The 25597-nt window shown below is 42.1% G+C and overlaps 1 long non-coding RNA gene across 1 annotated transcript in view; it reads left to right on the forward strand.

Moving 5' to 3' along the window:
* The window catches only part of LOC102900616, a 71683-nt gene that overhangs the window by 33167 nt on the left and 12919 nt on the right, over positions 1 to 25597 (forward strand). The window contains exons 13-16 of the long non-coding RNA XR_006585877.1: positions 1172 to 1432; positions 1874 to 1990; positions 2103 to 2289; positions 2511 to 2580. This is a non-coding gene — a long non-coding RNA (uncharacterized LOC102900616). The remainder of the gene's footprint in view (positions 1 to 1171; positions 1433 to 1873; positions 1991 to 2102; positions 2290 to 2510; positions 2581 to 25597) is intronic.

Genomic DNA, 25597 nt, shown 5'->3' on the forward strand with positions numbered 1-25597 from the left:
GAGATTGGAATTACCCTGTTAGGAAGCCAGTAAAGGATACTACCTGAACAGAAAACTATAGGCCGGTATCCCCGTGATGAATATAGATGAAAATTTTCCAATAATATACAGGCAAACCAAATTCAGCAGCACATTAAAAGGATCATTGACCGTGATGAAGCAAGTTGCCAAAGCAAGAAAGAACAAAACCGGAGGCATCACACTTCTTGACTTCAAGCTGCATTCTAACACTAAAGAAATCAGTTATGTCGCTGGTATACAGACACACACAAGACAATGGAACAGAAATTGAGAGCCCAAACCCATGCATGCACAGTCAACTAGTATTTGACAAGGGAGTCAAGAATATACAGTGGAGTAAAGTAGTCTCTTGAATAACTGGTGCTGGGAAAATTGGATATTTATATGTATAAGAATAAGGTTAGAACCTTATGTTGTTACACCACTCACAAGAATGAACTTGAAATGGATTAAAGATGTAAATGAATTATAGGGAAACCTAATTCTTCCTCATCATTTCAGCTCTTATTATGCCAAGACGGAGCTGTTGAGGTGGTGAAGGGCTGGGTAGAGAGTAGTCCTGGAAATAGAAGCCTGTGTGTGTGGAACAGACTTTCTTTAGTAGTCTGGAATTATTCCTCTGATCCTTTAAGACTAGCCACTTCCTGGGGCACCTGGGTGGCTCAGTCAGTTGAGCGGCCGACTTCGGCTCAGGTCACGATCTCGCGGTGAGTTCGAGCCCCGCGTCGGGCTCTGTGCTGACCGCTCAGAGCCTGGAGCCTGTTTCAGATTCTGTGTCTCCCTCTCTCTGACCCTCCCCCGTTCATGCTCTGTCTCTCTCTGTCTCAAAAATAAATAAATGTTAAAAAAAAAATTAAAAAAAAAAAGACTAGCCACTTCCTTCCCTACATTTGCAGACACAGCTAGTACCATGCATGCTGTCAATAATGCACTGTGTTGTCTCCTCAAGCTCCTAGAAGCTCTAGGTGGGAGCTGGTGGGAAGGATGGAGTTTTGTGGCACCGATGCTGCCCTGTTGAAACCAGGTGGAGGGGAAGGAGACAGGCACTGTTCCTGCTTCACTGGGGTTCAGCTATGTTAGTGTTGGTGTGGTGTTGGATTTTTCACCTTTTACCCTAACACATCTTAAAAGTTTAATTTCTGTCCTGTAGGTCAACGTGGCTGCCAGAGCATTTCTTCCTTTCCCAGAAGTGCCCTGCATGTTGTACCCTGTGGGCTGCCCTTTATCACCATCCATGGGCTTTGGGCCACCCCCACCTTCTCCAAGCTGGTGACCTTTGGGACCTCACCCTCCACCTCCACCATCTGGAAAGATGATCTGAACAGTAGGAGTTAACTTAGAAAACACATTTTGTCTTTCTTCTTGTTGAGTCTTGGGAGAAGATGCAGTGATGGTACCACATGGCTTTCAGGTCAGTCTGAGGACGTTGTAATGTTTTTTGTTTCTCAGGACATGCATGAAATGGACAGTCATTTCCACATAGTGAGCTGGGCAACATATGTCTCTCATAGAGAAGGAAAGAGGCGTTATACAGGCCGACAAACAGAGCACTCCCTAGAATGTAGCTTGTACAGAGACCATGTGCTGGGCTCTCTGAGGGATGAGACACACCCCTAACTTTATTTCTAGCTAGTTGAGACCTGAGCTGTTCACAGCTGCTTGATTCATTATAAAAACACCTGAACCAGGGCCCTGTGAACCTTCCTCAAGGGACAGGATCAGATCTCCCTCTTGTCCTCAAGGGTCACCCGAGGCACCTGAAAATCCTCTGCCCCCAGTAAGGGACCCAAGAGTGGGAAAGAGTTGAATATAATGAAACATGTGGCAGAAGGTTTGTTTTTCTTCCACAAAGTCTATGCAAGTCAGAATCACCTCCATCCACCTCCAGCCTTTATGAGACCCAGGACGTGGTACAACTCCCATGGGGAACATCAGTTCTGTCTCTACCAAGGATGCAGAGAAAGACAAAGTAAATTCTGTTGCCTGTTTCAGTTGTAATGGTTTCTGGAAACTTTTATCTGGCCTTGTCTGGTATTCTATGTCCTCTGGTGTCTTTACTGTTTTATTTACATCCTCACAAGCCTCCAGGCTTCTCCAGTTTAAGATCATCATGGTAGCTGGCACCTCTGGAAGCCACAAGTGCGTCGAAGCTGAGGACCACGTGGCTCTCACTTTGTGTTTGTGGAAATAACTTGAGGAGGATGACACATCACTGTACCCTCAAGTCTTCTGGAGCGGCTGACTCCTTCCACACCTTCTTTACATGGGGTTATTGTTATTATTTTTATTTTTTCGTATTTCATTGTAGGCGATGAACTTGTTCAGAATGTCTGCGATAAGCCTCGTGACTGGAAAAGATGAAAACTCTTTCCAGCTTTATATTGTGTGCTTTGTGCTGTGCTGAATGTTCTTAGATAAATTTCAGAATTCATTACTGATCCTTCTGTGTTGGTAAATGTGCGATAGAGAATTTCTCGGTTGTCCCCTAGGTGGAACTACTCTGAATTATGAGAAGCGGCACGTGTACTCGAAAATGTACATGGAACTGCAGTCGTGAAGGTAGAGGATCAGTGATTACTTGCAGGGCCAGTATCTCACAGAGTCCTTCAGTTGTGTTTATATGAGCAGGTTCTCTTGTGTCCCTGGAGCAGTTATAACTGGTACTTTGTCTCACGATACCTTTTGGGAGTTTGACACCTGAAATCGAGACATGTTTCTGTTCATTCTTTTATGTAGAATTTCTACCTCCCTTTTACAATGAGACAGAATAGCTCTGCAACTCATATTGTACTTAAAAGCTGAATTACCTGTGGATTAAGGTATACATACCTGAGACCAATGAATGTGTACAGGTAATGTGTTTCTCTCCAAAAACACATTTCCAGGCCCCCTGCAGGACTCCAGGAATCCCCGTCTCCTCAGAAGTCTCTGTGGCCTTGCAGAGAAGATGCCTTTGTCAGGGAGGGAAGCAGAGCGAGTACAGGCATGGGGTGGCAGGCTGAGCTCTGACCCTGGGTGGCCTTAATCTCTGTGTGGTGCTGGGCTTTTCTTTCCTGCATGTTCTGTCCGTTCTCAATGTGCAAATAAAAAGTCTGCAGATGTGGTGGAAGAGGACACCAGAGGGGTCCTAGACACAGATGCCTGCCTCTCTGGAATATGCTCCTTTATTAGACTGGCATTACTGCCATCAGTCTTCTAGAATAGGACGCCTTGGCCTACTGCATTTGTAAACACAGGAAGTGACATGGCGACAGTAGTTTCTCCTTGTAGCATCTGGTTGGGATGCTTTAGGCTGTAGGTGGGATCTCGTGGGAGGGTAGAGTTTTCTGGCACTGATGCCCTGTTCTAGAACCTGTGAATGAACAAGCAGCCAGGTGCTGACACCTGCTTCATTGGGTTTCAGCTCCTGCAGGTGTTCTGCTTCTGTCTGTCATACCAGCATACCTCTCACTTCTGTTCTGTAGATCCCTTTGGATGCAAGAGGACCTCCTCCTTTACCAGGTCCACCCTGAAGGCCCTTCCCCAAAGACTACTTTTATCACTGTTCATGAACTCAGTGAGCCTCCTCCAGCTCCTTGGTGTCCTTGGACACAGGACCCACCACCTCCACCTCAACTATTTATAAGATAATATGAACAGTATGAGTGGATGTTTTCAGCACGTTCAGCTTCTGTCTTGTTGAGTCTTTGAGAAGACACAGAGATGGCCTCACAGGCTTGGCAATGCAAGGGTGCTGCTGGCTGAGGACACTGTTAAGATTCCTCAGGTTTCTCAGGACATACATATGTTGGACTGTGTCTTTTCCCTTACTGAACTGGGGAACTGGGCTGCAGGTGTCTCTTGTGGAGAAGGAATGAGTCTTTTCATAGAAAAGCAGGCATATCAGTTCTGCAGATGTGCCTTGTACAGAGTCCGTGTTAATGGCTCTGTGAGAGATGAGGCACACCCCTACCATCAGGGGCTTCAAGTGTCCTAACGGGGAGAGAGTCACATGCATTAAAAGACATGGAGCTTCTGATCGACAATAGTGGCAGCTCCAGGAATGGGGCCTTAAGTACAAGAGCCAGAGACGTGAATCTCATGGGAATGTATTAGAGACTGTGCATGAGAAGGGTGAGCTGAGATGGTCCAGAGGGGAGGGTGTTGGACTCAGTGAGATGGAGTTGGAGGCCATTTCTGGCAGGGCCCACAACCTGGGCAGGGAGAGTGAGCTCAGCGTGAGGTCCACACAGAGCTGCTGCATGGGGTCAAGGACAGTTCATGCAGGTATCATCTCTGAAATGTCACGGTGGCCAGAGTGCACCTAGCTCATTATCGAAATAAAGACTGTTGTTTCCCTTGGTTTTCTGAAGGTTCTGGATCTGTGTTAAAGAATGCCCTGGAGATTTGTAGTTTAACTTGGTTCTTATGGGATGCGTGTCTGCCTAAGTTTGTGTGCCTCTGTGAGACTGGATGGGACAAAAGGTTGTAGATCAGCTGTGCGGCTTCCTTGGCCTTCAGCCTGAGTCAGACTCCTAGCGGGGAATTCAGGGTTGACCAGGAAATGCCCCTGCTGGGCTCTTGTCACCGCACCCCTGCACCTGCTGTCACCACCCTGCCTGAAGGTTTGCATCTCTGAAACTTCCCTCACAATTTCCAGAGGCACTGCCTGTGATCCCGCTGTTTCAGCCCTAATGCTAGCTCTCTGTGGGGCCATCTCAGAGCCTCAGCTTTGTAACCTGAGAATCAGGGACAGTGTTGGTCTCTGAGGTCAATGCGATGAAGAGGTGGTTAAGCACATAAGGAATTTGTAAAATGTGTGGGATGAGTGGGCATTCACCCTTCTTAGGGGGAAAATGAATGTATCTGCACACAGAAGATCATCAACAGATACTCATTCAATTTCATGAAACTAAGGCTATAATGCCTGAGGCTGGGAGATTGGCAATTCCTGTTTCAAAAGATACAACAAAGACCCCTGTGTTTTTTCTATTAAAATTGGGGTCCTACTTTACAAATAAGGAAAATATAAGTATGAGAATGTGTAAATTCAGAGATCTACACCTAAGATCTGAAGATAATCCTCTTCCATTACAGGTAGACACACAAATGCAGCCACACAAATATGTGCTCATCCAAAGCCACAGATGTATTGTAGAAGAAAAACACATAAAGGAGAACAGAAGATCCGTTTGCAATTACTAAAAATCACTTTGACATAGAGGGCAATCAGTTTGAAATTTGAAGAGGACACTGAACCATTACAAACCAGCTGTGGTTATTATATATTTAGAGATGGTGTCCAATCTGCCCCTTGGTCTGAATGCTTTCCCTGCCCACCCCGTCCCCTCCATTGTGTCCTTCCTAGTGTCCTCTAATACACTTGTCACAGTCGTGTCTCTGTGTCAGCATCTGCTTCCAGGAAAATCGACACTCATGCCTCATCAGGTGTACACTTTCGGGTTCCTGTAACACAGTTAACCAACAGGTAGAATGTATGGTATTGGTGGAAGAAGACAGACCATTCTTTGGGGTTGTATTGCCTGGAAGGGACGTGTAGTTCCATCTGAGGAGTTGTACACATCCTTTAGGGAGCTCTGGTGGTGGTTGTTAACTCTGTAGGTAGGTACTCATGAGCATATGGCATGCCTGCTAGTTTATGGGGTTTGTGCTGATGAGCAGGTCAGGTATCTGTCTCCAGGAAAGGGTCTATTCTGAAAGTGGGGAGTGGATTCAGGAGACCAGTAAGGAGGCCCTGCATTAATCCAGCACTTGTACCCTTATGTACCTCACCAGCTACCCCCAATAGCACTAATCCAGGTGGCCTCCAAGGGGGCAAATGGCAGCAATTTTTGTGGTGAGTCACATGAGGTCCCATAAACCTCCCCTGTTGCCTTATTGAGGCATGGGGAGGGCAGAGGTCCATGGTCTGAGATAGGTTTCTTCGACACCACCCAGGAGAGTTGGGTTGTAAGCATATGGCTCCTTCTACATCGGCCAATCCAATCCACTTTGCCCCCAGGGACCCTGAACCCTGTGAGCCCCTTTTTCCTCCCAGCTTAGGGAAGCAGCCAGCCCTCCACAGCTTTTGGGTCATGGCTGGGCCACCAAGGGTAAATGCCTGGCTGTCCACATGCAGCTAGCATTGCTATAGCAAATGTCAACACAAGCAGCTGCTGTACAGGGGGATTCTCCTCTATTGTGATCAGGGCCTGGGACCAAATATGACAGAAGAGAGGGAGAGACAGGAGTGCCCTGTGCTCCTGGACAGGGCTGCATGCACAGAGCAAATAGCCTGAAGCCTGGGGAGAGAAAGAGACAGGGAGAGAGACACTGGATGAGTGATGGGGGATTGAGCAAGTCCTAGAGAGTAAAAGGAAGAAACAGAGAGAGATGGGGTTAGAGAGGAACAAAGAAGTACAAGGAGGAAAGTAGGGACCTGGTCTAGGTATGTGGATGGGGTGACATGGGCCAGGGGAGAGGGGGTGTATGAAGTGGCTCAGTGCTGGGGCAGAAAAGGCCGGTATCATGGGCATCAGAGTTCTGTGACTCCCAAGACCCTGGGGCTAAGCTCTGCAGAGGGCATTGCATTTGAAAAGACTGGTATCCCTCATTTCTCCTGGAATTGTGGGGCTCAGCCTCATGTTCTGTCATGGAGAGGGGATGTCTTGAGGGAGAGTGTGTTGCTCTTTGGCAGGTAAACTCCAGAGCTTCTCTGTGGGGAGATGACCCTGGGCCATCTCCCTCACTGCCCCAGGCCCTGCTGCATCCCCCGCAAACCTGCTGGCCTTCCTCATGTTCTGAACCCAGGCATCAGGCATTGTGCTGCCCCCAAGACCTGCAGTCTGGACCTGGCAGAGGTGGCTGATATTGATAAAAAGTATTTGACAATAAGGTCCATATTCTCCCTCTGGAACTAGCGGTGTGTTTCAAAATAGCGGGTTGCTATCCTCCTGTGCACTGCCAAACTGAGGATGCCAGATGGTAGATGAACCCTTTAAAACACCGTTGTCTTCTCTTACATCAAAGTCAGAGACATTTTCATCTCCCAGCTTTCTTTTAATTCTGAAGAGATGGCAATTCATAATTGAAGACACAATGGTCCTATAGGAAATTGACCTATATGACTGATAGACATTGCTTCATTCATCTATATCCCTAAAGCACATTTCATTGAAAATATTAGCCAAGGATACTTACGGTAAATTCATAACAGATGTGTAGCTCCCTGTAAGTTGCATTCTGACCTTGTCACCTATGTGTCCATCAAAGATATTATTAGTGACTTTTCGGATAAGCTGTCAACATCAAGATGGTGATGTTAGAGAATCTGGTATAAATGGAATTTCACAGATTCTAAATTATGAATGATTTTTTTCATTTTTAATGTTTTTTTTTCCTTTTTTGAGAGATCCTGAGCAGGGGAGGGCATATAGAGAGGGATACACAGAATCTGAGGCAGGCTCCAGGCTCTGAGCCTGACGTAGGGCTCAAACTCATGGACTGCATATCATGACCTGAGTCAAAGTCAGATGCTTAGCCAACTAAGCCACCCAAGTGCCCCAGGAATGATAGTTTATTGGCAAAGAAGTAGAAATTAAAGATAGTGTAAAGGATGTCAATTTTTAATTGAATATTTTTCACACATTTGTTGTGTTTTAGGCATACATTGTAGTCATTCCATATGTCTATAAATTATGTTGTACTTAACTACAAGTGTAGCTATCATGTGAAAGCATGCAACAGTATTACTACAGGATTGACTCTATTCCATTGGCTGTCCCTTGTATCCCTAGGACTCATTCATTCCATAGCTGGAAGCCGGTATCTCTCTCTCAAAGGTGTCAACTCTTTATCTAACCTAAGTATTTTGGTGGTAGACACATTTACCTCCTGTTCAGTATGTGTAAATTGGTGGTCTCTGTTTCTGTGAACATTGCTTAACGCATTACAAATGATGTCATTACATTAATAAATTCGGTTTGATTCTTTACTCACAAGAAAGGAGAAGGAAAAGATTTCTTTGTGTCCCAGGCCCTGTCAGTAAGACCCTTCCCAATGTGGAGAACAGGCTTAGTTGCCCAGAGCACCTTGGGTCCCTCAGCTGAGTGACCAGGGCCTTCCACATTGCAGGAATTCCCATGGTGGCCAGCAGAGAGAGCTAGAGCACCACAAAGCAGGAGGGGCTGGTTCCTCTGGGTGCACAGTGAAGGCCTGCGGAGGGTACCCCATTGGCTTTTCTGACCCAGGGCACCTCAGAACAGGAAGGGCTTCTGTTGCTCCCAGAGGACTCAGGACCTCTGCTGCTGCCTTAGGACAGAGACCAGGGTGCGTTTCCAGCAGGTTCTGCCGCCCGTCCCAGGGGAGGCCTTGGGAGCTTTGCAGCAACTTGGCATCTCCTGAGTCACCAGAGAGAAACTGCCTTGTTGTACTGAGTGCTGAGAAGGGGGCGCTGGGTGGCTTCCCTGGGCGCGCTGGTCAGTCAGCAGCACAGGCCCTTGCACTTTCTGGGCTGTTCCCGTGTTTCATTCCTCCCCTTCCTGGACAGTATTTGAACAAGACGTATTTTACTAAAGGACCCGTGGATTGAGGGGTCTCATGACATCACATCATAGATGCTGTGGATGATTTGTTCCAGATTCAGGCTTGTTTCCGGGAAAAATCCTGACGGAAATTCAGAAAAACGGGAGCTGTGTTCCATGAGGACATGAATGCATGAAATGCTCATCTCAGGACCTTCTAGAAGAATGAGCTGGGACCCACTTTCCGAGTCCTGCTGGAACCAGAGACCGAGGTAAGGGCACAAACTGGGCCCCACATCATACATGCTTTTTAAAAATTTAATGATTAACCCAAAGCTATCTACACATTCAATGCAATCTCAATCAAAATTGCACCAGCATTCTTCTTGAAGCTAGAACGAGCAATCCTAAAATTCATATGGAACCACAAAAAGCCCCAAATAGCCAAAGTAATTTTGAAGAAGAAGACCAAAGCAGGAGGCATCACAATCCCAGACTTTAGCCTCTACTACAAAGCTGTCATCATCAAGACAGCATTGTATTGGCACAAAAACAGACACATAGACCAATGGAATAGAATAGAAACCCCAGAACTAGACCCACAAAAGTATGGCCAACTCATCTTTGACAAAGCAGGAAAGAATATCCAATGGAAAAAAGTCTCTTTAACAAATGGTGCTGGGAGAACTGGACAGCAACATGCAGAAGAATGAACCTAGACCACTTTCTTACACCATTCACAAAAATAAACTCAAAATGGATAAAGGACCTGAATGTGAGACAGGAAACAATCAAAACCCTAGAGGAGAAAGCAGGAAAAGACCTCTCTGGCCTCAGCCGCAGCAATTTGTTACTTGACACATCCCCAAAGGCAAGGGAATTAAAAGCAAAAATGAACTATTGGGACCTCATGAAGATAAAAAGCTTCTGCACAGCAAAGGAAACAATCAACAAAACTAAAAGGCAAGTGATGGAATGGGAAAAAAATATTTTCAAATGACATATCAGACAAAGGGCTAGTATCCACAATCTATAAAGAGTTCACCAAACTCCACACCCAAAAAACAAATAATCCAATGAAGAAATGGGCAGAAAACATGAATAGACACTTCTCTAAAGAAGACATCCAGATGGCCAACAGGCACATGAAAAGATGCTCAATGTCGCTCCTCATCAGGGAAATACAAATCAAAACCACACTCAGATATCACCTCACGCCAGTCAGAGTGGCCAAAATGAACAAATCAGGAGACTATAGATGCTGGCGAGGATGTGGAGAAACGGGAACACTCTTGCACTGTTGGTGGGAATGCAAACTGGTGCAGCCACTCTGGAAAACAGTGTGGAGGTTCCTCAAAAAATTACAAATAGACCTCCCCTATGACCCAGCAGTAGCACTGCTAGGAATCTACCCAGGGGATACAGGAGTACTGATGCACAGGGGCACTTGTACCCCAATGTTTATAACAGCACTCTCAACAATAGCCAAATTGTGGCAAGGGCCTAAATGTCCATCAACTGATGAATGGATGAAGAAATTGTGGTTTATATACACAATGGAATACTACGTGGCAATGAGAAGGAATGAAATATGGCCCTTTGTAGCAACGTGGATGGAACTGGAGAGTGTGATGCTAAGTGAAATAAGCCATACAGAGAAAGACAGATACCATATGTTTTCACTGTTATGTGGATCCTGAGAAACTTAACAGAAACCCATGGGGGAGGGGAAGGAAAAAAAAAGAGAGATTAGAGTGGGAGAGAGCCAATGCATAAGAGACTTTTAAAAACTGAGAACTGAGGGTTGATGGGGGGTGGGAGGGAGGCGAGGGTAGGTGATGCATATTGAAGACGGCATCTTTTGGGATGAGCACTGGGTATTGTATGGAAACCAATTTGACAATAAATTTCATATATTAAAAAAAGAACACAGAAAAAAATTAAAAAAAATTTTAAAAAGTAAATAAAAATGTAATGGTTATTTTTCCAACATAGTGATTGAAAACTACAGAAAACCTGGTAGGTGTCATTAACCTTAAGTTATTTTTTAATATAAATTCTAGTTAGTAAAGATACAGTGTAATATTAGTTTCAGGTGTACAATGTAGAGCAACACTTCACATGTCACCTGGTGCTCATCCCAAGTGCACTTCTTAATACCCATCACCTGTTTCACCCATCCCCCACCCCAGTGGGGAAACCCTCAGTTTGTTTCCTAGTTAAGAGTCTGTGTTTCACTGTCTCCTCCCCCCCCCACCCCCCGCCTTTGTTTTGTTTCATTTCCATGTGTTAGTGAAATTATCTGGTATTTGTCTTTCTCTGACAGGCTTATTTCACCTAGCGTGACATTCTCTCGCTCCATCCACCTCATGGCAAATGACAAAATTTCATGTTTTTACAGCTAAATAATATTCCATTCCATATACTATATCTCAATTTATTCAGCAGTTGATGGAAACTTGGGCAGTTTCCATAATTTGGCTGTTGTAAAAAATGCTGCTGTAAACATCAGTGTGCATGTATCCCTTTGAAGCATTATTTTTGTATTCTTTGTGTAAATACCTCGTAGTGAAATTGCTGGATCGTAAGGTAGTTCTATTTTCAATTTTTTGAGGTATCTCCATGATATTTTCCAGAGTGGCTTCACCAGTTTGCATTCCTACCAACAGTGCAAGAGGTTTCCTTTTTCCCCACATCCTTGGCAACACCTGCTGTTTCATCATTCGTTGATTTTAGTCATTCTGACAGATGTGATGAGTTATCTCATTGTACTTTAGAATTGTATTTCCCTGTATTGTTGAACATCTTTTCATGTGTCTCTTGGTTATCTGTATGTCTTCTTTGAGAAAATGTCTATTCATGTCTTCTGCCCATTTTTAATTGGATTTCTCTTTTTTTGCGTGCTGTGTAACTATATATTTTGGACACTAACCCTTTATCAGATGTCGTTTGCAAATAGCATCATCCTGTAGGTTGTGTTTTAGTTTTGTTGATTGTTTCCTTGGTGACAGAAGCTTTTTATTTTTATGAAGTCCCATTATTTTTCTTGTGTTTCCTTACCTCAGGAGATATATCTACAAAGACATTTGTACAGCCAATGTCAAATAAGATACTGCCTGTGTTATCCTCTGGGATTTTTATGGTTTTAGGTTTCACACATAGGTCGTTATCCATGTTGGATTCATTTTTGTGTATGTTGTAAGAAAGTGGTCTGTTGTTTTTGGTTTGTTTTGCAGGTTGCTGTCTAGTTTTTCCAAAACCATGTGTTGGAGAGACATTTTTAAAGTGTATTTATTTATTTTTGAGAGAGAGACAGAGCATGCAGAAGAGAGGCAGAGAGAAATAGAATCCCATGCAGACTCTGCACTGTGTGGAGCCCGGCACGGGTTTGAAACTGATGAAACCTGAGATCATGACCTGAGCTGAAGCCATGATCAGACGCTTCAGTGACTGAGCCACCCATGTGCCCCAAGACTATCTTTTTTTCAATTGGATATTCCTTCCTGCTTTGTTGAGGATTAATTGACCATATAGGTTTGAGTTCATTTCTGGGTTTCCATTCTATTGATCTATGCGTCTATGGTTGTTTTGTTTTGTTTTGTTTTGTTTTGCTAGTACCATACTGTTCTGATCACTATAGCTTTTTTTTTTTAATTTTTTTTCAACATTTTTTATTTATTTTTGGGACAGAGAGAGACAGAGCATGAACGGGGGAGGGGCAGAGAGAGAGGGAGACACAGAATCGGAAGCAGGCTCCAGGCTCCGAGCCATCAGCCCAGAGCCTGACGCGGGGCTCGAACTCACGGACCGCGAGATCATGACCTGGCTGAAGTCGGACGCTTAACCGACTGCGCCACCCAGGCGCCCCTCACTATAGCTTTTTTAAAAATTTTTTTTAGTGTTTATTTTTGACAGAGAGAGAGACAGAGCATGAGCAGGGGAGGGGCAAAGAGAGAGGGAGATACAGAATCTGAAATAGGCTCCAGGCTCTGAGCTGTCAGCACAGAGCCCGATGTGGGGCTAGAACTCACAGACTGTGAGATCATGACCTGAGCCGAAGTCGGATGCTCAAATGACTGAGCCACCCAGGCGCCCCACGATAGCTTTGTAATATAATCTAAAGTCTGGAATTGTGATGTCTCCATCTTTGCTTTCCTTCAAGTTTGTTTTGGCTGTTTGGGGTCTTTTGTTGTTCCATACAAATTTTGGGATTATTTGTTCTAATTCTGTGACAAATGTTTTGTTAGTGTGATAGGGATTTCATTATGTGTGTAGATTGTTTTGAGGAGTGTAGTCATTTTAACAGTATTTTGTTCTTCCCATCCATGAACATGAAATGTATTTCCCTTTCTTTGTGTCCTCTTCCATTTCTTTCATCAGTGTTTCATAGCCTTTAGAGTATAAGTCTTTCACCTCTTTGGTTAGGTTTATTCCTGGTATGTTGTGGTATTTGGTGTACCTGTCAATGGGATTGATTCCTTAATTTCTCTCTCTGTTCATGATTCGTCTATAGAAATGCAATAGATTTCTGTACATTGATTTCTGTATATTGTGACTTGTCAAATTCATATATCAATTCTAGCAATTTCTATCAGAGTCTTTCATGATTTTTATAGAGAGCATCATGTCAGTTACAAATAGTGAAAGTTCTACTTCTTCCTTGCTGATTTGGATCCCTCTTATTTCTTTTTGTTGTCTGATTGTGTGGCTAGGACTTCCAGTACTATGTGGAATAACTGGTGAGAGGGGTCATCCCCGTCTTGTTCCTGACCTTGGAGGAAAAGCTTTCAATTTTTCCCCATTGAGGATGAGATGAGCTGTGTGTTTTTCGTAGATGACCTTTATTATGTGCAGGTAGGTTGAGTCTCAGTCTACTTTGCTGAGGGTTTTTTTTATCATGAATGGATGTGACATTTTGTCAAGTGCTTTTCCTGCATCTGTTGAAAGTATCATATTGTTCTTTATCCTTTCTTCTATTACTGTGGTGCATCATGTTGATTGATCTGTGAATGTGGAACCACCCTTGCAGGCCAGGAATATATCCCACTTGATTATGGTAAATGATTCTATTAATGTATTGTTGACTTTAATTTGAAGGTATTTTAATGAGAATTTCTGCGTACATACTCATTAGGCTATTGGTCTGCAGTTTTATTTTTTTTTTTAAATTAAAAAAAAATTTAACATTTATTTATTTTTGAGAGAGAGAGAGAGACAGAGCTCAAGAGGGGAAGGGCCAGAGAAAGAGGGAGACACAGAATCTGAAGCAGGCTCCAGGCTCTGAGCAGTCAGCACAGAGCCCTACCCGGGGCTCGAACTCACGACCCGCGAGATCATGACCTGAGCTGAAGTCGGACGCTTAATCGACCGAGCCACCCAGGTGCCCCTATTTAAAAAAATTTTTTTAACATATTTTTGAATATTTATTTATGTAGAGAGATAGAGTACATAAAAGTGAGGGAGGGGCAGAGAGACAGGGAGAGAGAATCCTGAGCATGCTCCACTGTCAACACAGGGTACAATGTGGGACTCGAACGCATGAACCACAAGATAATGACCTAATCCGAAATTAAGAGTTGAACAGCCAACCGACCAAGCCACCCAGGCGCCCCAGCAGTTTTTGGTTTTAGTGGAGGCTTTATCTGATTTTGGTACCAGGGTAATAATGGCTTGATAGCATGGGTTTGTAAGTTTTCCTTCTTTTTTATTTTTTGTAATAATTCAAGAAGAATAGATATTACCTCTTCCTTACATGTTTGGTAGAATTAATCAGTGAAGCCTTCTGGCCCTGAACTCTTGTGTTGGGGGAGATATGTTTTTATTACTGATTCACTTTCTTTCTGGTTTCTGATTTTATGTATCTACCTGTTTCAGTTTTGGTAGTTTATGTGTTTCTAGGAATTTATCCATTTTTCCCAGAGTGTCCAATTTGTTGCATATAGTTTTTCACAATATTATCTTCTAATTGTATTTCTGTGGTGTGGACTGTTATTTCTCCTCTCTTATTTGTGATTTTATTTATTTGAGTCCTTTCTTTCTTCTTTGTGAAAAGTCTGTCTAGGAGGTTCTCAAGTTGATTACTGTTTTCCAAAGAACCAGCCCCTGGTTTCATTGATTTGGTCTAGTGTTTTTTAGTTTCTATATCACTTATTTATCCCTTAATATTTATTATTTCCTTCCTTCTGCCATCCTTAGGGTTGGATTGTTCTTTTTCTCATTCCTTTAGTTGTAAGTTTGGATTGTTTCAGATTTTTCTTGCTCTGTAAGGTAGGCTTGTATTGCTATATACTTCTATCTTAGACTGCTCTTGCCGCATTCCAAAGGTTTTTACCAGTGTATTTTCATTTTCATTTGTTTCAGTGTATTTTCTCATTCATTTCCTGGTTGACCCATTCATTTAGTAGCATGTTGTTTAACCTCCCTTTATTTGTGGCCTTTCCTTTTTTTTTTTCTTTTCTTTTTTTGGGGGGGGGGGCGTTGACTTCAAGCTTCTTAGCTTTGTGGTCAGAAAAGATGCTTGGTCTGATCTCTGGGTACATGTTAAGGCCTGATTTGTGACCTAGAATGTGATCGATTCTGGAGAATGCCCCATGTACACTTGAAAAGAATGTGTATTCTGCCATTTTAGTATGGAGTGTTCTGAATATGTTTGTCTTTCTCTGATTGACATATTTCACTTCGCATAATATATTCTAGCTCCAGCCACATTGTTGCAGATGGCAAGATTTCATTCTTTTTGATGGCTGAGTAACATTTCATTGTATATATGTGTGTGTGTGTGTGTGTGTGTGTGTGTGTGTGTGTGTGTATGTGTGTATGTATGTATATATGTCTGTATGTTTACACACACACACCCCACAACTTCTTTATACCTTCAGCAGTTGAGTTGATGGATATTTGGGCTTTCTCTATAGTTTTGCTATTGTTGATAATGCTGCTATAAATAATGGGTGTATGCAATTTCACTATTAGGTATTTACCCAAAGCGTACCAAAATACAGTCTTGGTTTTAAAGTTTATTTTGCCTAATATAAGTATTGCTACTGGCTTTCTTTTGACATTATTGGCATGAGAAATGTTTCTTCATTCCCTCACTTTAAATCTGAAGGTGACTTTAGGTCCAAATAAGGCTTTGTAGGCAGCATCTAGATAGGTCTTGGTTTTTTTTGTTTGTTTGTTTCTTTTCTTTTTTTTTTCTTTTGTCTATTCTGACACCCTATTCGGTGTCTTTTTATTGGAGTATTTAGTCCATTCACATTCAGAGTAATTATTGATAGATAGATAGTTAGTGCCATTTTATTAGGTGTTTTGCCATTATTTCTTGATGTTTTCTCTGATCCTTTGTTGTGTGTATCACTTTTGGTCTTTCATTTCTACTCAAAGAGTCTGATTTAAATATTCTTTTCTTTTGACTGGTATTAATTAATTTATTTTTCATGTTTCTTTTTTTTTTTTAAATTTAAGCCCAAGTTAGTTATCTTATAGAATACATTTTCAGGAGTAGAATTTAGTGATCCATCAACTACGAAAAATACCCAGTACTCATCGCAAGTGCCCCCCTCCAGTGCCTGTCACCCATTTAGCCCATCCCCCTATTCAGTAACCCTCCAGGAACCCTGAGTTTCTTCTCTGTATTTAAGAGTACCTTATCATTTGACTCCCTCTCTGTTTGTATCTTATTTTTGCCTTCCTTTCACTATGTTCATCAGCTTAATTTCTTAAATTCCATAGATGAGAGAAATCATATGATGTGTGTCTTTATCTGACATTTTGCTTAGCATAATATAGTTCAATTCCATCCACAGTGTTGCAAATAGCAAGATTTCATTCTTTTTGATCGCTGGGTAATATTCCACTGTATAAATATACCACATCTTCTTTATCCATTCATCAGTCAATGGTCATTTGGGCTTTTTGCATAATTTAGCTATTGTTGATAATGCTGCTATAAATATTGGAGTGCATGTGCCACTTTAAGTCAGCGTTTGTGTATCCTTTGGATAAATACCTAGTAGTGCAATTGCTGGGTCATAGTGTAGTTCTATTTTTAGTTTTTGTGACGAATCTCCATACTATTTTCCAGAGTGGCTATACCACTTTGAATTCCCACCAGCATTGCAAAAGGGTTCCCTTTCTCTGCATCCTTGCCAACACCTGTCAATTCCTGAGATGTTAATTTTAGCCATTCTGATAGGTGTGAGGGGCTATCTCATTGTGGTTTTGATTTGAATTTCAATGATGATGAGTGAGGTTGAGCATCTTTTTTTATGTGTGACCAATCTGGATGTCATCTTTGGTAAAGTGTCTCTTCATGTCTTTTGCCCATTTCTTCACTGGATTATTTGGTTTTTGGGTGTTGAGTTTGATAAGTTTTTTATAGATTTTGGGTACTAACCCTTTACCTGATGTGTCATTTGCAAATATCTTCTCCCATTCCATCATCTGCCTTTTACTTTTGCTGATTGTGTCCTCTGATGTGCAGAAGCTTTTTATCTTGAGGTCCCAATAGTTCATTTTTGTTTTTGTTTCCCTTGCTTCTGGAGACATGACAAGCAAGAATTTGCTGTGGCCAGGATCAAAGAGGTAGGTTGCCTGTTTTCTCCTCTAGGATTTTGATGGTTCCTGTCTTACATTTAGATCTTTCATCCATTTTGAGGTGTGTGTGTGTGTGTGTGTGTGTGTGTGTGTGTGTGTGTGTGTGGTTTCAGAATGTCGTCCAGATTCATTCTTCTCACTGTCCAGTTTTCCCAGTACCATTTGCTGAAGAGGCTCTTTTTTTCCATAGGATATTCTTTCATTCTTTGTCAAAGATTACTCGGCCATATGTTTGAGGGTCCATTTCTGGGTTCTCTATTCTGTTCCATTGATCTTTGTGTCTCTTTTTGTGTCCGTACCATACTGTCTTGATGATTGCAGCTTTCTAATACACCATAAATCCAGAACTATAATGTCTCCAGCTTTGTTTTCTTTTTCAATATGACTTTGGCTATTTGGGGTCTTTTCCGGTTCCTTACAAATTTTAGGGTTGTTTGTTCTAGCTCTGTGAAGAATGCTGGTGTTATTTTGATAGGGATTGCATTGAATGTCTCGATTGCTTTGGGCAGTATTGACATTTTAACAATATTTGCTCTTCTAATCCATGAGCATGGAATGTTTTTCCATTTCTTTCTGTCTTCTTCAATTTCTTTCATAGATGTTATATTGTTTGTTCTTTTAATTTTTTTTAATGTTTATTTATTTTTGAGAGAGAGACAGAGCATGAGCAGGGGAGGGGCAGAGAGGGAGGGAGACACAGAATGTGAATCAGGCTCCAGGCTCTAAGCTGTCAGCACAGAGCCCATCGTGGGACTCCAACCCACAAATGTGGGATCATGACCTGAGCCGAAGTCGGCGCTTAACTGACTGAGCCACCCAGGGGCCCCTCTACTGTTTTAAGTGTACTGATCTTTCACCTCTTTGGTTAGGTTTATCCCTGGGTATTTTATGGTTTTCAGTGCAATTGTAAATGAGATCAATTCCTTGATTTCCTGCTGCTTCATTATTGACATATAGAAATGCATCAAATTCTATATCTTGATTTTATATCCTGAGACTTTCCTGAATTCCTATATCAGTCCTAGAAGTTTTTTGGTGGAGTCTTTTGGATTTTCCACAGAGAGTATCGTGTCTGCGAGGAGGGAAAGTTTGACCCCTCCTTGCCAGTTTAGACACCTTGTATTTCTTTTTGTTGTCTGATTGTTGAGGCTATGACTTCTGACAGTATGTTGAATTATAGTGGTGAGAGTGGACATCCCTGTTGTGTTCCTGACCTTAGGGGGAAATCTCTCTTTTTTCCCCATTGAAAAGGATATTAGCTGTGGGACTTTTGTATCTGGACGTTATGATGTTGAGGCATGATCCTTCTATCCCTCCTTTCATGAGGGTTTTTTTTTTTCATGAAGAAAGGATGCTGTATTTTGTCAAATGCTTTTTCTGCATCTATTGAGAGGATCATGTGGTTCTTACCCTTTCATTTATCAATGTGATGTATCCCATCAGTTGATTTGCAGACATTGACTCAGTTGTGCATCCCAAAAATAAATCCCACCTCATTGTGGTGAGTAATTCTTTTTATGTATTGTTGGATCTGGTTTGCTAATTTTTGTTGAGAATTTTTGCATCCAGGTTCATCAGGAAAATTGGTCTGTAGTTTTCCTTTTTAGTGGGGTCTTTGTCCAGTTTGGACTCAAGGCCATGCTGGCCTCATGGAATGAGTTTGGAAGTGTTCCTTCCATTTCTCTTCCCATGACCTTATCTTGTTCTTTCATTTGGGATGCATTCCTCTTGTCTTGGTATTTTGGCTATTTGCCTTCTCTCTGTTACCAAACCTCATTGTGTTACCTGCCTGTGAGTTGAATGGTTTTATGAAGAGGAGCTCATCCAATGTCCAGGGACTGACACATCAGGGAGTGTCTGTGGTATGTGTTGCATGCACTGTTTTGTGTTCTGGCTGCACTAGCCTTCAGTCCAGTTGTATGGGAAGTGTATGGTCCTTGGCCAGAATGTGGTGAGTTTTATCTAGGTCTGCTCTGATCTGCTTGTTAAATAAGACTTGAAATGACTGCCACTAGAAGTGAAGCCCTGCAGAACTGTCTGGTCAATAGAGGTGGTGTGGTCATGGGCTTCACCTGGTCTTCTGGGGAAGGGGCCAGCTCCATTGGGACTGAGGCAACCTTGAATGACCCAGAAGGCCGGTCTCGCCAGAGCACAGGAAGGTGGGGCTTGGTCTAAGCAGGTTAGGCAGCCAGTGTGGGAATGGCCTTGTTTCTAGCAGGTGGCTCTGTGTTTATGCTGAGGGGCAGAGGAGGGAAATGGCGCCACCCAGCTCCTTTGGCCTAGCTCCTTTGTCCCCTCTTTGTGAACACTGCCTCTCAGGGATGTTCTCCAAGGTGAATGTATAATCTCCCCACTGTGTGCACCAGGAGTTGTACAGATCACTGTTTCCATGCCATCTGCTTGCAAGTAGTTTGCTGCCTTCTCTCCAGGAGTAGGCCAGTGTCCTCAGGGCTGTATCCCAGCCAAGCCTGCTAACCTTTGAAACTCCACATTCTTGGAGTGCCTGGATGGCTTGATTAAGTGTCTGACTCTTGATCCTGGCTCAAATCATGACCTCATGGTCATGGGATTCTCTCTCTCCCTCTCTTCCCGCCCCTCCCTTGCATGTGCTCTCCTTATGTCTGTCTCAAAATAAATAAACTTAAAAAAAATTAGTGGCATGGAATACCTTATTTAGGTAAGATTGCCTCCCTGAGGGGAATGGCAGGAGTCTATCAGTTAAATTTCCAGCACTGACTAGGAAATTCTTTGTTGACTGGTTAAAGGTTACATTCCTGCAGGAATGAAACTAGGTTTGGTGACATGGGGCCTTAACGTAAGTAACTCGATGATGGGCCTGTGATTTTTCTTACCATTCCAAACCCAAATTTTTACACATCCATTTTTTATTAAAAATATAGCCCTAAATAATATTTTAGCCATCTACTGCCAGCCGGATTTTTCATATCCTGTGAAACTATGACCATCTCCTACTCATAGATGAAGATCAACTCTGTGGCTCTAAGATCTTTGTGAGTCTAAGTTACTGATGGACTTTTGAAGTCTTTGACCCAGGGACCCCCATCCAGGCTGCTAAGCCATCACTTAGGCACAGAAGCACCCTTTCCAAGTCACCCCTTCCTAAAGCATTGTCTTTCCCTCTTGTACTTCTGGGTCTTACCCTTTGGCAAGTCACATATCCTCATGCAAACCTGTCAAAGTGGCCCAGAGAAAGCTGCTTGCCTGTGACTGCCACTTCATGGTCACATCTTTTCCTTCTGAAACCACTTGAACTCCCTATCATTCTTCCAGTCTTTGAAAATCTCTTTGATTTGGAAATATTTTATTCTGTTGTATTCCTGCTAAAAATATGCATGAAAATATTCAAGCAAGGATTCTTTAGAATAAGTGAGCCAGTCACAATGATTCATCTGGCCGTTTGTACATTTTTTTTTAAATGTTCAGGCATGATGTGAAGCACATCCTGTAAAATCTGAGTATCATTCATTATCTAGGATAACCACCTTTATGGAAAGCCATTAGATGACATGCTCCTTCAAGATCAGAAAAACACTTACTATACATACCACAGAATACAGTGGTATATACATATGTTATTACCTTAAAATATGTAAAGTAGATGTTTCTATGAATTGTATATCATTGTGCATTTGGTTTTCCATAACATGAATGCTATTATTTAAATTAAACGATAGTAAGAACAACAAGAAGAGGTACATGTCAATCACTAGTAACTAATACTAGAACTAGTTATATAATATTATGTGTTGAAAAAATAAAACCATGATTACTAATAATCTTTTCATTCGTGATGGGTTTTTAGTTACCAAAAAAATTGGGAACATAGTACTGAGTTTCCACAGACATCAGACTGTTTTCTGACTATTGATGTCCTATGAGTTGGTACATTATCACAATCAATATCCCAAAGAGAGATGGTAGTATTAACTAAAGTTTATATGTTAACTCAGATTTTGTCAGTTTTAACCTCTTCTGTTCCAGACTCCTCCCAGCTGGCACATTACATTCAGTCATCCTGTCTCCTTAGGCTCCACCTGGTCATGACGATTTTTAGATTTTCCATATTTTTCATAATCTGCAAAGTTTTGAGGGTACTTTTGTACAATGTATTTTGTAGAATGATCCTTGGTTGGGATATGTCTCATGTTTGTTCAAATGCTTAGGCCAGAGTTAATGTGTTTTGGAGCAGAAGATCCAGAGGCATAATGCCATCCATAATTATCACTTCACATAAAGGTTGTTTACTCTGAAGATTGGGGTCTTTTGTGGTTCCATACAAATTTTAGGACTGTTCTAGTTCTGTGAAAAATGCTGTTGGTATTTTGATGTAGATTGCAATAATTGTGTCAATTGCTTTGGGAAGTATAGACATTTTCACAATATTTGTACTTGCGATCCATGAGCATGGAATGTCCTTCCGTTTCTTTGTGTCATCTTGAATTTCTTTCATCACTGTTTTACACTTTTCAGAGTATAGGTCGCTCACCACTTTGGTTAGATTTATTCATAGATATCTTACTATTTGGTGTGCAACTGTAAATGGGACTGATTTCTTAATATCTCTTTATACTGCTTCATTATTGTTGTCTAGAAATGCAACAGATTTCTGTACAGTGATTTTGTATCCTGTGACATTGCTGAATTCATTTATCAGTTCTAGCAGTTATTGGGTGGACTCTTTAGGGTTTTCTATATATAGTATCATGTAGTCTGCAAAATGTGAAAGTTTCACTTCTTGCAGATTTGGATTTGTTTTGTTTTGTTTTTTTGTCTGATTGTTGTGGCTTGGACTTCCAGTACTATGTTTACGAAAAGTGGTGAGTAAACATCCTTGTCTTCTTCCTGACCTTAGAGGAAAAGCTCTCAGATTTTCCCCATTAAGGTTGATGTTAACCGCATAGATAACCCTTTATTACGTTGATGTATGTTCCCTGTAAACCTAGTTTAGGGGGTTATAATCATGAAAGGATGTTGTACTTTGTCACATGCTTTTTTCTGTATGTATTGATAATGACCGTATGTTTTTTTTTTCTTATATGTTTATTCATTTTTGAAAGACAGAGACAGAATGTGAGTGGGGTAGGGGCAGAGAGAGAGGGAGACAAAGAAGCAGGCTCCAGGCTCTGAACTGTCAGCAGAGAGCCTAATGCAGGGCCTGAACCATGAACCATATGGTCATGACTTGAGCCAATCAAGAAATGAGCCACCCAGGAGCCCAGATCATATGGTTCTTATCCTTTCTCCCAGTGATGTAATGCATCACAGTGATTGATTTGTGAATATGGAACCACCTTGCAGCTTGGGAACAAATCCACTTAATTGTGGCGAATGATTTCTTGAAGGTATTTTTGAATTTGGTTGGTAGTATTTGATTGAGAATTTTTGCATCCATGTTCGTCAAGGATATTGGCCTGGAGTTCTCTTTTCTAGTGGACTCTTTATCTGGTTTTGGTATCAGGGTAATGCTGGCCTCATAGAATGAATTTGGTAGTTTTCCATCCTTTTTTATATTTTGGAATAGCTTAAGAAGATGAGGTCTTAACCTTGTTTTAACTGTTTGGTAGAATTTACCTGTGAAGTCATCTGGTCCTAGACTTTTGATTGTTGAGAGTTTTTTGATTACTGACTCAATTTCTTTGCTGGCTATTGTTCTGTTCATGTTTTCTATTTCTGTTTCAGTTAATGTAACTTATATGTTTCCAGGAATTTACCTGTTTCTTGTAAATTGTCCAAATTTTTTACTTACAAGTTTTCGTAATATTATCTTATGATTGTGTTTCTGACGTGTTGGTTTTGATTTCTCCTCTCTGATTTATGATTTTATTTGAGTCCTTTCTCTTTTTTTTTCTTCTGATACAAGTATTGCTACCCTGGGTTTTTTTTTGACATTCATTTATGTTTCTTGACATCCTCTCATTTTTATTCTGTAGGTGTCTTGCAGTATAAAATGGGTCATTTGTAGGCAGCATATAAATGTGTTTTGTGTTCTCAAACATTTTTACACCCTATGTCTTTTTATTACAGCATTCATTCCATTTACATGCAAAGTAATTATTGATTTGTATCTATGTATTGCCATTTTGTTACCTGTTTTGTTGTGTTTTCTAATGATTTTCTCTATCCTTTCTTGTCTTTCTCTTTCATGTTTTGCTGATTTACTTTACTGATGTATTTTGATTTCTTTCTCCTTATTCTTTGCATATTTATGAGTGGTTTTTGATGTATGGTGACCATTAAGTTTTTACATAATTTCTTTATGTTTAGCCATTTATATTAAGTTGATGGTCATTTACCTTTGAACCCATTATTTTCTTCTCCCTATATTTTGGTACATGAGTTCCTTGACTGATTTTTTACAGAAATATTCATTTTTACTGGATTTGTGTTTTCTACCTCCCTGTTGTCACTTTTGTTCTCTCCTTTCCACTCAAAGAGTCCCTCTTAGTATTTCTGGCTGGATTGGTTTAGTGGCACAAACTCCTTTAGTTTTTTGTTTGGGAAACTCTATGTCTCCTATTCTGAATGATAGCATTGCTGGATAGAGTGTTCTTGGCTGCTTTTTCCATTCAGCGCTTTGAATATGTCATGTCACTTCCTTCTGTCTTTCCAAGATTCTGTTGACAAATCTGTAGCTGTGTTTGCTGGCTGGGGGCAATGCACCAGGGCAACCAGGGGCTCAAGGCTGTGCACAGAGTGTGTCAGTGCCTGGGACGTGTGGCTGGGTGAGGCAGATGAGGGTAGCCAGGGGTGCACAGCATGCGGTGGTAGCTCTGCCTGTAGCTGGCCAGACAGGGTGCCCATGCGGTTTTAACAAAGTTTGCCCTGAGCCCAGCGCTGAGGCCAGCAGGCTTGGAGTGGGTGAGTCCACCAGAGGACTGGCACATGGCTACTATGTTAGGTAGCAAGTGTCTGTGCAGCTCCACTCCCTGGTATGTGCCTCTGGCCTTATTCCTGGACGGGGGGGTGGTGGTGGTGGGGAGAGGCGGGAATGGTGCCTGTAAGCTCCCTCATTGTTGGAGAAGTCCCCTAACCACTCAGAAGTCAGCATGAACAGATCTGTCTCCTGTTGCCTTGGCATTGTGTAAAATGCTACGTTTACGTTGTCTCTCTACACTGGCAGGGACCTGGCTATCACTCATCCTCCTGGATCACCCAGTGCTGGGTCATCTGACCTCCAAAGCTCCAGGATCCAAACTCAAGGGAATTCATCCCCTCTGGGTTTTAAAGCCAAATTTTCTGGGGATTAGTCTTGCCGGTGTGAGCTCCCTGGTGTGAGGGCTCACTTTCTCTGCCCTCTCTGCAGGCAGCTGCCCTCCACCTTTCTGACCTTCCTAACCTTTCAGGTACAGCTTCTATTTAGTTGTGGAGTTTGTTCTGCCAGTCTTTGGATCACTCTCTGGTTCATGGACTTGGATGTGGATGTTATGCAGTTGAAAACATGGGACAGGGTGAGCTCAGGGTCCTCTTACTCTGCTATTATTAATTTTTTAAATGTCTTCATCTTTTGGATTTTTGAGACATGGTCAGACAGACTCCTATCACCCATGCACTCAGGATTAGAAAGGAACTTTCCCACATTTGCTTCTAGTATTTTATGTTTTGAAACTCTCTTTAATGAGGTATAATTTTCACATAACAAATAGCCTCTAGTTAAAGGGTATGATTTGATGAGACTTGATCTCATAGGTACAGCACCATGAAGTCATATGGTTTCTCTCTAAACCTTAAATCATGATTCCTTTGTGTCTAAGTTAATGTTGCTTTTGAAGTACGGACTACATTTTTTTCATGTTTTCAGATATTGCCCAGGTGTCTGAATGCCTGCACTGGGGTACCTCCTTTTCTGATAGGCTGTATTCCTGTTAAGTATTGCAGTCGGTCTAGCTTTGGACTTTATCCTGTATTGTATCTTTCACTCTGTTTACTTAATTTTGTTGCAGTATGATGATGTTGCAGTATGAGTGATGAGGGATTCATAATTGGATTGATTTTCACTAAATGGCACGAGCTGCAGTTCCAATTATGACAGAAAGCATGGGCTTCCTGTGTTAGGTACACAAGAGCAAGGCAGATATCCTGGGCACTTGAGCTGAGAATGTCACTCTATCTTTTTGCTCGCACTCTTCCCTTCCCTTGGAGACAAGAATCCCCTTTTGTTCACACAGAAATGTAGGTGAAGTCAGCAGAGAAACGTACCTTCTCTTCTCTCCCCTTTGTCTCTCAGACTCCCTGTCGCTACCTTCTGCCTGTCCCTTTCTCTGACTCAATCCCCCAGGTCCCCTGCTCCAATCTAGCCATGATCAGGGTGTCCTCCAGCTCCTGGCCTCTGCTCTGGCCATCCCTCAGTGAGGAAACTGCAAGAGCATTATGTAGTTCACGGGTCTGATCAAGAAATCTCCGTTCCTCAGAGCCCTCCTACACATGGTGCTGTCTGTGGAGACCTGGCATCCTGGGCAAGG

Source organism: Felis catus, chromosome D1, assembly GCF_018350175.1.
Source record: "Felis catus isolate Fca126 chromosome D1, F.catus_Fca126_mat1.0, whole genome shotgun sequence".
In the NCBI taxonomy this organism is placed as follows: Eukaryota; Metazoa; Chordata; class Mammalia; order Carnivora; family Felidae; genus Felis; species Felis catus.